This window comes from Anolis sagrei, chromosome 4, assembly GCF_037176765.1.
Source record: "Anolis sagrei isolate rAnoSag1 chromosome 4, rAnoSag1.mat, whole genome shotgun sequence".
Classification (NCBI taxonomy): domain Eukaryota; kingdom Metazoa; phylum Chordata; class Lepidosauria; order Squamata; family Dactyloidae; genus Anolis; species Anolis sagrei.
This window is the reverse complement of record NC_090024.1, coordinates 74,462,143-74,473,489: the sequence shown is the minus strand read 5'-3', so window position 1 is coordinate 74,473,489 and position 11,347 is coordinate 74,462,143. Positions and strand designations below refer to the sequence as shown.

The 11,347-nt window shown below is 44.5% G+C and overlaps 1 protein-coding gene across 3 annotated transcripts in view; it reads left to right on the top strand.

Annotated features, from left to right (window-relative positions):
- Window positions 1–1,325: 1,325 nt before the first annotated feature.
- The window catches only part of MBP (myelin basic protein), a 144,561-nt gene continuing 134,539 nt past the window's right edge, over window positions 1,326–11,347 (top strand). The window contains exon 1 of one of the 3 annotated variants that reach the window (XM_060774957.2): window positions 1,326–1,778. The gene's annotated coding sequence lies outside the window, so the exon portion shown is untranslated. The remainder of the gene's footprint in view (window positions 1,779–11,347) is intronic. The other 2 variants (XM_060774956.2, XM_060774958.2) reach the window with 2 other exon arrangements.

Below are 11,347 nucleotides of genomic sequence, written 5' to 3'. Positions count from 1 at the left end.
GTCCTCCCAATGCTGCTATATGCCTGTGAGAGGTGGACTGTCTACAGATGTCACATGCAACTCCTGGAATGATTCCATCAGTGTTGCCTCCGAAAAATCATGCAAATCTCTTGGGAAGACAGGCAGACAAATGTCACCATGCTGGAAGAAGCAAAGACCACCAACATTGAAACGATGGTCCTCTGCCATCAACTCTGCTGGACTGGTCATGTTGTCTGGATGCCTGATCACCATCTCCCAAAGCAGTTGCTCTACTCTGAACTCAAGAATGGAATACTGAATGTTGGTGGACAGGAAAAGAAATTTAAAGATTGGCTCAAGGCCAGCCTTAAAAACTCTGCCATAGACACTGAGAACTTGGAAGCCCTGGCCCTTGAGCGCTCCAGCTGGAGGTCAACTGTAACTAGCAGTGCTGTAGAATTTGAAGAGGCAGGAATGGAGGGCGAAAGAGAGAAACGTGCCAAGAGGCAGGTGCGTCAAGCCAACCCCAATCGAGACCGCCTTCCACCTGGAAGCCAATGCCCTCACTGTGGGAGAAGATGCAGATCAAGAATAGGGCTCCACAGTCACCTATGGCCCCACTGCTGGGACACTGACCCTGGAAGACTATCCTACTCGGACAACGAGTATATAAATCTCACTTGCCTAGTTTCCAACAGACATCACACGTTCTGAGGATGTCTGTCATAGATGTGGGCGAAACGTCAGGAGGGGATGCTTCTGAAACATGGCCATACAGCCTGGAAAGCTCACAGCAACCCAAAGATTTTTTTTTTATTGTTATTATCAAAGAAAGGAGCTCTTTGTTTCCGTGTGCCTTCCAGGCGTCTCTGACTAAGAGCGACCCTAAAGTGACCCTATGGCAGAGTTTCCTGCCTGTGACTCACCCAAACTGGGCTTTCCATGGCGGAGCGGGGGCTCATCCGAGTCCTAAGTCCGGGCTCCATCCGGGACCCTTGAGCGAAAGAGGTAAAGAGAGGTGCCTGACCCTGTCCTCTAACCTCGCCCTTTGGCTCTCCAGGTGGATTGGACTTCGACTCCCAGAAGCCTCGGCCGTTTGGTCAACAGTGGGGGATTCTGGGGATGGAAGTCGGCAACATCTGGAGCCCCTTACCCGCTCTCCCCGCTGGGCCAAACCGAAAGTGGGGATGCGGGACTGGAGAGCCCGGAAGGCAAAAGCAGCAGCGAGGGAAAGAGGCTCCACCTGGCAGGTTGAGGAATGCTGGCAATGAGAAGACGGGGAAGTCCCTGGATCCGGGGAGGGGAGGGCTGTGCTCCCTGCCTCCCTCCTCTTTCTACTTGCTCTCCCTCCTCCTCCTCCTCGGGTTGCCATTCGCGCCGTCCTTCCTGGTTCTTCTCGAGCGGGCGGCGCCCGGGCGAAGGTGCATCGGGAGGGGCGAGGCGTCGGCGGAAGAGCAAGCAACAGCCTCCCCCTCCCCACAACCTGCTCTCCGTATCTGGCAGGAAAGGGACCAGAAGGCTTGCTTTGGCTACAAGGCGCGCTCGATTTCCCCCTAAACACCAGCTTTGGGCGACCCTTGCGTGGAGGAAGAAGGCGGGGAAAGGCGAGCAGCAGGAGCCAGCAGCGCTTCCCGCGCCTGTCATTGGCGAGAGATAGCTCGGTGAGCCCCCAAAGAGAGGGACCTCCCCGCTCACAATCGCCTTCCTCGGCTGGGTGGGGGTCCCTTCGGTCTCCACCCGCAGGCCTTGCCCTATCTTCGCCTCGGATCTCCCCTCCACGGCGCAACCCATAGAAGAAGAGGCGAAGGACACCTTAGGTGAGTGAGTGGCTATTGGGCTTGATTCTTCTTGGTCTTCTCCAAAGCTTTGTCTCCCACCAGGGCTCCCTTTTCCCTGTCACTGGGGGCTATCAAGGCAGAAAATCCCACAAGGTCTGCTTTGAACTGGGTTATCTGCGGGGCCTCCCACACAGCCCTATATCCCAGAATATCAAGGCAGAAAATCCCACATTATCTGAGTGTGAACTCAGGGCCCTTCCACACAGCCCTTTATCTCAGAATATCAAGGCAGAAAATCCCACAATATCTGAGTGTGAGCTCAGGGCCCTTCCATACAGCCCTATATCCCAGAATATCAAGGCAGAAAATCCCACATTTATCTGAGTGTGGACTCGGGGCCCTTCCACACAGCCTTATATTCCAGAATATCAAGGCAGAAAATCCCACATCTGAGTGTGAACTCAGAGCCCTTCCACACAACCCTATATTCCAGAATATCAAGGCAGAAAATCCCACATCTGAGTGTGAATTCAGGGCCCTTCCACACAGCCCTATATCCCAGAATATCAAGGCAGAAAATCCCACATTTCTCTGAGTGTGTACCCAGTTCAAAGCAGATATTGTGGAATTTTTTTTGTCTTGATATTCTGGTATATAGGGCTGTGTGGAAGGGCCCTGAGTTCACACTCAGATAATGTGGGATTTTTGCCTTGATATTCTGGGATATAGGACTGTGCAGAAGGGCCATGAGAGAGAGAGAGAGAGAGAGAGAGAGAGAGAGAGAGAGAGAGAGAGACTGGGTCTGGTGACTTTAAAGGGAGAAAGAGGGAGAGGAAGCTTGAGAACCTGGCGAGGGATAGAGAAGAGAGGAATGGCTGGTTGGGGCACAGGTAGAGAAGGAGAGCACATTGGACTGATTGATTCTTCTGTAGTATGTTTATGTATTGACCAGAAACAAAACAATGCAACAAGAAACTGGGGGGGGGGGGAGGCTAATGGCAATGTTTATCAGCCCTATTTTCCCACCTCTGCCATTGATGGTGGTTGTCCTCCACCCTGGATGGATAGTCTGCGGGCCCTTCCACACAGCCCTATATCCCAGGATATCATGGCAAAAAATCCCACATTATCTGAGTGTGGACCTTAGATAACCCAGTTCAAAGCAGATATTGTGGGATTTTGATATCCCGGGATATAGGGCTGTGTAGAAAGGCCCTGGCAGTAGTTCTCAACCTGGGCTCCACAACCTTGGAGGTCTGCAATATCCTCAAGGGGGTCAGCCAAAGATTGAAGACATGGTATGATTTTTTTTTTTGCTGTGAAATCATTATAATCCAGATATTCTAGTAATTGTGTCTGCATTCACAAGCTTGAAGTGTATCCCCTGCTCTCTAAATGTGAGGGACCTTCATGAGAACATGGAAGTAATTGTTTGATGCAGCTTAGTGCATCCAATCCTGAGTTCGCTCTTGGTGGCCCGTGGCCACAAAAGGTAGTCCATGGTGAAGAAAAGGCTTAGGACCCTTCCACACAGCCATATAACCCAGAACATCAAGGCAGAAAATCACACATTATCTGCTTTGAACTGGAATATACGTCAGTGTGGACTCAGATAACCCGGGGCCCTTCCACACAGCCCTATATCCCAGAATATCAAGGCAGAAAATCCCACTGTATCTGTTTTATACTGGGTTATCTGAGTCCACACTACCATATATTCCAGTTCAAAGCAGATAATGTGGGATTTTATTCAGCTGTGTGGAAGGGGCCCTTTTCCAAAGCAGATATTGTAGGATTTTCTGCCTTGATATTCTGCATTACATTTCTGTGTGGAAGGGCCCTGAGGCTTCTTCCAGACAGCTAAATATAACCCCACATTTTTCGCATTGAACTGGAATATATGGCAGTGTGGACCCAGATATCCCAGTTCAAAACAGATACTGTGTGGTTTTCTGCTTTTATATTCTGAGATATAGGGCTGTGTGGAAGGGCCTAGAGAATCACTGGACTAGAGTTCATAGAATTATCAAATTTTTGGCTGGATTGACACTACCATATAATCCAGATGATCAAAGCAGATTAACTGCTGTGAACTGGATTGTATGAGTCTACATTGCCATATAATTCAGTTCAAAGCAGCCTTGGGCCCCTTCTACACTGCCATATAAAATCCAGATTATCTGCTTTGAAATTGATTATATGGCAATGTAGACTCATATAATCCAGTTTCAAGCAGATGATGCAGATTATCTGCATTGATAATCTGAAGGGGCCCTTAGATTTCGAAGAAATCACAAGGACCATTCAGCCAAATCCCCGCCACACTGAAACACATACTCTAAGTACCCCCTATAGATGGCCATTGTGAGGGCCAATCATGCCCACCTATCCCCATTTTGTGTGTGTGTCAGGACCAACTTGAGAAACTCCATGTTGCTTCTGGTGTGAGATGTTGCCCGGGGAGACCCAGATGTTTGAAATTTTACCATCATTGTGGGAGGCTGCTCTCATGTCCCACATGGGGAGCTGGAGCTGACTATAGGGAGCTCAACCCGCTCTCCTTGGATTCAGCAGTCCTGTCGACACAAGTCTTTAATCCATTGTGCCACCACAGGCTCCTACCTACCCAAGGTGAGGGGTTGTCATGTGTTTCCTCTCACACCTGAGAATCAGAACGAAGGCCTTTCCCAGAGGCCTCCCTGAGAGGTTTGTGTTGCATTGCCTCCTCTGGGGTTCCTAACACACACCTGAATAAAATCCCATTATCTGCTTTGAACTGGAATATTTGAGAATGTAGACTCTGATAACCCAATTCAAAGCAGATATGGTGGATCATCTGCCTTGGTATTCTGGGTTATATGGCTGTGTAGAAGGGCCCTGAGAATATGTTTCAGATACTTCAGTGGCAGTGAAGAAAAGTGAAGAGAGGGAAGATTGATGGACAGAGGCCCAGATTCCAATCTGGTGCTGTTTTCGTGGCCAAGTCATGCATGGAGCTTTTTTAAGAACAAGGGTACCTCAGCATTGACCACGTTACATGGATTGAAGACATTTTTAAAAATAAGGCATTCAGCTGACGTGTCTTAAACTAGGACGAACAAAATTGCAGGATGCTCTTATATAGGCCCCATAATGTGTATCAGCACATGTAGTTGTAAACCACATTGCAAGGTGAAACCAATAAAGGCACGGATATTCCACTGCTCTACACGTATGTTAAGGTGGGAACTTTGTTTTGGTTGGAGGGGAAGCATAAATCCTCTATGGCTATGAAATCGTATATACTGCAGATCCTGGAACCATTCTGAACTGAGCTCTCTGGTCTGTTTAAGCTCTGCCCGGTCTTTGACCCAGTTTCTGTGCTTTATGTGTGATCAGCTGCACATTCACTTCATCTCCTACTGCTTTCATCCAGCATTGCTTGGTCAGCGCAGATATGCTCCTAGTGTGATTTAGTGGTTTGAGCCATGAACTATCACACAAGGGTTCATGGAAACCCATTGGGTGACTTTGAACAAATGCCCTAATTTCAAGGCAAGGATTCATATTCTAGACCAGTGGTTCCCAAACTTTCTTTTGTGTGTGTGTGTGTGTGTGTGTGTGTGTGTGTATAAATTTTATTGAGTTTTCATAGTGATAATACATAAAAATAACTACGGAAAAGTTGTGGGGAATATTAGAGGGGGAATGGGTATGTGAAGAGAAGAAAGAAAAAGAGAAAGAAAGATAAAGAGAGAAAGAGAAGAGAAGAAAGAGGGAGGGAGGGAGGGAAGGAAGGAAAAAAACTTTTTTTAACCAGGAGCCACTTGACCAGGGACCACATTGACCATGGACCACTCTTCAACATTAGTACCAAAAGGGTTATGAATCAGTTTTTGGTCAACTTTAGATACGGTTTGATTATTTGGGTGCTGATTCAGAAAATTACATTGGATAGAACACATCAGCTCTAGTTTCTAATACAGAACATATGCCATCCAGCAGTTGCCATCTGCTCACACACAGAAAACCATATGTAATAAACCTTGGCACTATAAGAGGGTTTTGCAAGACCAATCACTCTCATTGCAACGGTGTAGTAATGGTGAGGCCACAGACCATATTTTAGTTCTTGTGACCACTGGTGGTCCATGGACCACAGTTTGGAAACCACTGTTCTAGATGGTAGTGCACTGCCTTTGATAACCATGCACTCTGTGCCCCAGAACACCCATGATAGCTTCACCTTAGGGTCACCATAAGTTGGAAGCAGCATGAAGGTACTCCATATTTGAGAGACACATAACAGCTAGAGGTTGATACCTTTGTCCTGAAAAATAGAAAATACTGGCCTAAATTGTAATGTTAGCCTTAAATTTGATTGATTCATCATTGCACAGTTTATTAAATGGGTCTACTCTCGTTGGAACTAACCAATGGAAGCCCTTTAAGGTTAGCCCCAAAAGTATTCTGTGAAAATTAAGAGCGTATATACTCTTCACCTCAACCAAGCTAAGTTAATCCAGTCTTGAGAGTTGTGGAATTATGTCTGTTCTGTTTGTGACATAATTCAACCAAAATATTTGAAAAGAAATGGTGGTGATTGTATGGTTTTATAGCTGAAGCCCTTGAACTAGGAATGGACAATGCAGTGGTCATCCTGATGTTGTGGGATTTTACCTTTCATCATCCCCTGTGTAGTATAATATATACTTATGTATAAGTAGAGAACAGACTTTGGAGCAAAAATTATGGATATTAATGTGACCCATGGATAAGCTGAGATCATTCCATGGAGAGATAGTGCCACCACTTTCCTGCCCAGGCCACAAGCAGCATGATGTTAGAGAAAGTAGAGAAGTTGGTGCTTCTTTCAGCTTCTTTTGGAAAAGGCTAAACCCTTCAATTCCATCACTTCACCCAAAGAATGGGGTGCAATTTAGAATTAAGGTACAATACTCACATTAACCTGTGTTTACCCACATTTTTGGATTGATTTTGTGATACAAATCTCTAAACTTGTACTTGAGTATGTAGGGTAGTATGTGAGGACAGGACAAAGGTTCCTTTAAGAGATAGAGGAAACACTTTGGACGCTTGAGCCACAATGAAGCATTTTGCTCATGTTTCAATTGAACGTTATAGGCTACCTGTCTTCACTTGGGAACAAATTCCATGGTTGTTGCCAAGGCTGGTTTGTCATCCTCGCTGAAGGGCATAACAGTCAGGCCAACTCATTTATGAAATTATTCTCTGCACGGAGTAACACGGAACCACATGGACTGTTTAATTGCTTGGCTTGGCCTTTGCCGAGCTACTTCCTGACAATTGTAATATGTAGTCAAGCCAGCTCATTTCGGAAATTGTTTTCTGCACAGAGGAGCTTGGGCCCATATATCCAGAGCATAGGGTGGGATCCTGTACATTTCAGATGTTTGCATATAACTTAAAATAAAATGGAACAGAATGAGATAGAATTAAATAAATCATCATGCTTCAAAACACATGCATTTTCTACCTCCTGCACATGTTAGCGGCATTAAAAATGAACACAGCTGTTATGTTAGATCCCAAGGCAGACTATAGTGCTACTTCACTGAGAATATTTGAGCCATTTAACCAATTATTTTTTTCAGAGTATCTGAATGTTGTTGAGTTTCTATTTGTAAGCTTTCTGGCGAGATACAAATAATTTAAAGAGGGAAGTAGTTGTGGTAAGAGTGTTTCATATTTGGCTTGCTGTTGCCATGCTGTTTTGTGAAATGTTTACAAAATAAAAGACAGTTTGGAAAACATGATACCTTTCCATCCATTTTACTATGTTTTTGAAATGGTAATAATCTTGTAGCTGGAAGCCTGCAGTACTTGCTTGGCACATTGCACTTCTAAAACTGAAAGGCCAATTCATGACAGTGATAGAAATCAAAGTGTAAAATATTGCTTGACATTTTGCTCCAAGATGATTAAAATATTCTTACCACAGTGTGAGGAACGTAGGCCACAGTTTTATAGCTATTTACAAGGGAGTAAGTGTTCATTTAACTTGGGGCCTTTCCACACAGCCATATAACCCAGAATGTAAAGGCTGAATAACCCACAATATCTGCTTCAAATCTGAGTCCACACTGTCATTTATCCCAGTTCAAAGCAGATATTGTGGGATTTTATTCAGTTGTGTGGAAGGGGCCTCTGTGGCTGGATCCAGACAGGCCTCTATCTCAGGAGAATCCACGTTTAAAAAACGTGGATTTTCCTGGGGGCCTGAGAGGCCCTACCCCCCTCCCCTCAAGCCCCCAGACCTTACGTGGCCTCCATTACAAGCCTCTGCCGACTCTCTTGGCATGTAGAAATGACATGCCAGGGGAAGGGAAGCGATTTTCCTCCCCCCCGCCCCCCCGGGCTCTCCTGGCACGTTATTTCTACGCGCCGGGAGAACCAACCAAGGCTTGTAATGGAGGCTGTGTAAATTTTTATTACTTTTCTAAGGGGTCTGGTGGCTTGTGGGGAGGGGGGTGGATATTCCCACAGTTTACCGGGCTTATTTAGCCCAGTATACTGGGAATACTAGTATATAGTATTCCCAGTATAGAACCGGAAATAGTGGGTTTATCCTGCAACTTCCAGGAAGGCATGGAATAAACCCACTATCTAATTAATTTGCTACAAACCAGGGTTTTCCTGGTTTGTAGCGAATTAATTCAGGACTGTCTAGAATGTTGTCTGGACAGCCCCTCCTTTATTGTAGGAGATACCGCAATAAAGGTCATGTCTGGATTGACCCTGTGGGACTTCCTTTTGCAGGCCTAAGGTGACTTCTGAAATCTATTACTGCTAGTCTAATAAATCTTGGTTATAAATATATGTGGTTTCACCCAATGCTTTGCTCAAAATCAGATAGTTTAATTGCTTTTCAAAACCACAGAATGAGAGCAAAGTTTGTGGAGCATTCACATCATAATTATGGCAAGCATATGTCACTGAAATAACCACATAGTCTTTGCCTGCTTACTCAGATTTTGGAATAATAAGACTTCACTTCTTGTAACCTCCACTACCCTGCCATGTGGTCATATAAATACTACAGAAAATAAATAAATAAACAAACAAACAAATAAATGCCATTGCGGAAGCTATAAAAAGTTGTGGATCAGCTCTTCTTAGGTTATCAATATGAAGAATTGGTGTTGTGCCCCTCCCCACCCCCGTATGATACACCTGTATGATATTTGTCCTTGTGGGATACAATTTTTTCTTCCCTACGACCCTTCCACACAGCCCTATATCCCAGAATATCAAGTCAGAAAATCCCACAATATCTGCTTTGAACTAGGTTATCCGAGTCCACACTCAGATAATGTGAGATTTCCCGCCTTGATATTCTAGGATATATGGCTGTGTGAAAGGGCCCACAGTCATATAATCCAGATTATCAAGGCAGAAAATCCCTCAATATCTGCTTTGAAGTGGGATATATGGCAGTGTGGACTCAGATAGGTAAGTTCAAAGCAGATATTGTGGGATTTTCTGTGTGGAAGGGCCCTGAGTCCACACTGCCACATATTCCAGTTCAAAGCAGATAACGTGGGATTATATTCAACTGTATTGAAGAGGTCCTAGAAACTCTACACAGATCAGAAGCCAATGTCACATGGACCTGTTCAGGGACCACCACTTTGAGTAGCACTGTTGTAGATCATTTTAATCATGTAGCCATTAAAATTGGTTATCTGTTTGTCTCTCTGGAAGATCACAAGGTTGTAAGGTAAACCTATAAGATTTAATGTATCTACTTTTGCTTCTAGAAACATAACAGTGTAATCAGAAATGACTTTAAAGCACACAGCAACAACAGTTCTGAAGCCAAATTGTTAATCTGCAATTTGGGGCCCGTCCAGACAATATCTTTATCCCAGGAGTTTCCGCAGCAAATAGGAGGGTGGCTGGACACCTTTCCCTGTAAATGCAGAAGCAATCACTGCAAAAGGCAAAAGACATGAGATTTCCAAGTATGGGAATACCATGGTTTTGAGCCAAATATGTGGATTTCACATGTCTGCATGTCCATGCAATCGGAAATCACAGGATTTTTATCTGGGTTTGTTCTCGGGTTTTAGATGTTTGTTCTTGATTGGATAGTTCCTAAAAAGAAGGTGACACTTGGGTAGAAGGCAAAAACGTTTTGTGCCAGGACAAAGTGGTGGCCCCCTAGTCAATGTTGTATATCTTTTCACAAGATGAGCAATCAGGAACAATCATATATAAACCAGGAACAGCACCCTCTTTGATGCCACAAGCACAAAACCAAATCTGTTTGGACAGATGGCCAGGCAGCCAGGCTCTAAAAAGTGTCAATAATAACAAAGTTCTGTTCCTGGCTTGAAAGTGTGTTTTCCTGTTTGATTGTGCAGTGCTGACTTGGGCAGACGTGGTCCTACCCTGTAAACTTTGTGTGGAGATACTTATGAAACATGTGAAGGGCACAATTTCCTTGGCCAGGACAAAGAACTGAACTTTTGCAGTGTTTTGCATATCCGGATCTCCGCATATCCATATATCCGTATCTTGAGGGTTTAAAAAAACTGCCAAAGTTTTCAGCAGAAATCCCATGGTAACCATCTTGGGAGCCTCTAAATCTCACAACAAAACATAAAGTCTGGACAACAGAGGCAGAAATCCTGGGACCAACAGCTCTGCATGTGGACCTCTTCTGAACTCCTGAGATTTTTTGCCCATTTAAAACCCGTGATTTAGTGCTGTCTGGAAGCACCCTTGGATTCAAACATAGCTCTGTGGTTGTGTGTTATGAAACCCAGGTTAATTCTCTATCCTCCCCACCCATGAGATGGACAAAGCCTTGTGATAACATCCCTGGAAATCGTCAGCATCTCTTCTACCAGTCAGTGTTGTTAAGCAGCAAAGACTTGCTACTGTAGTGATGGAAAGCTTTTTCTCCACAGTTTGTGACTGAGGGCAAATTACTCCAATAAGCAGATGCTATGAGCATTGAGTTTGAAGCAGCCTCCATGCTGCTGGGGGTGTATTTGAAACAGTCTCAAGGCTAACAACTTTTTAAGCAGTTCCAGTTGACCTCTTATGGTCCAGATACACATCTACTTTCCTGCTCATAGCTAGAATATAAAAGGCTTCTATATAAAGAATGGTAATGGGAGAAATTGTACATTTTATTGATTTAGGAAACCTGACTAGGACTTTGCTGCCAGGCAGATGGGGTTTAGAGTGCCTTTTTAGCATCATGGCCTCCGTAATGTTGCCAGAAGCCAAAAAAAGACCTGAAGGCACATAACAACAACAGCCCTCACAGGTACATCTGGTGAGAATACAGGACAGGTTGTTCTCAGGCTCTGGGATACCATTTTAGAGGGACTGGTTTGGCATCCTCCTTACTGTGTTCCTGCAAGCTAGTGAAGATATGGTTTTGGCAAGAGTAACTGTTTAGGGAGAATGAGCTTTTGTAATGTACGGCATTTCATAGTGTATTCTTTATTTTTAATGGCTTATGTTTTTTTAACAGGTTTTAATTCTGAGGTAACCTAATTGCATTTTTAATTTCTTGTGTGTGGTTGTTTTAAGCTGTGTATTTTTAACTGCTTGAATCCCTAATTCTCCAC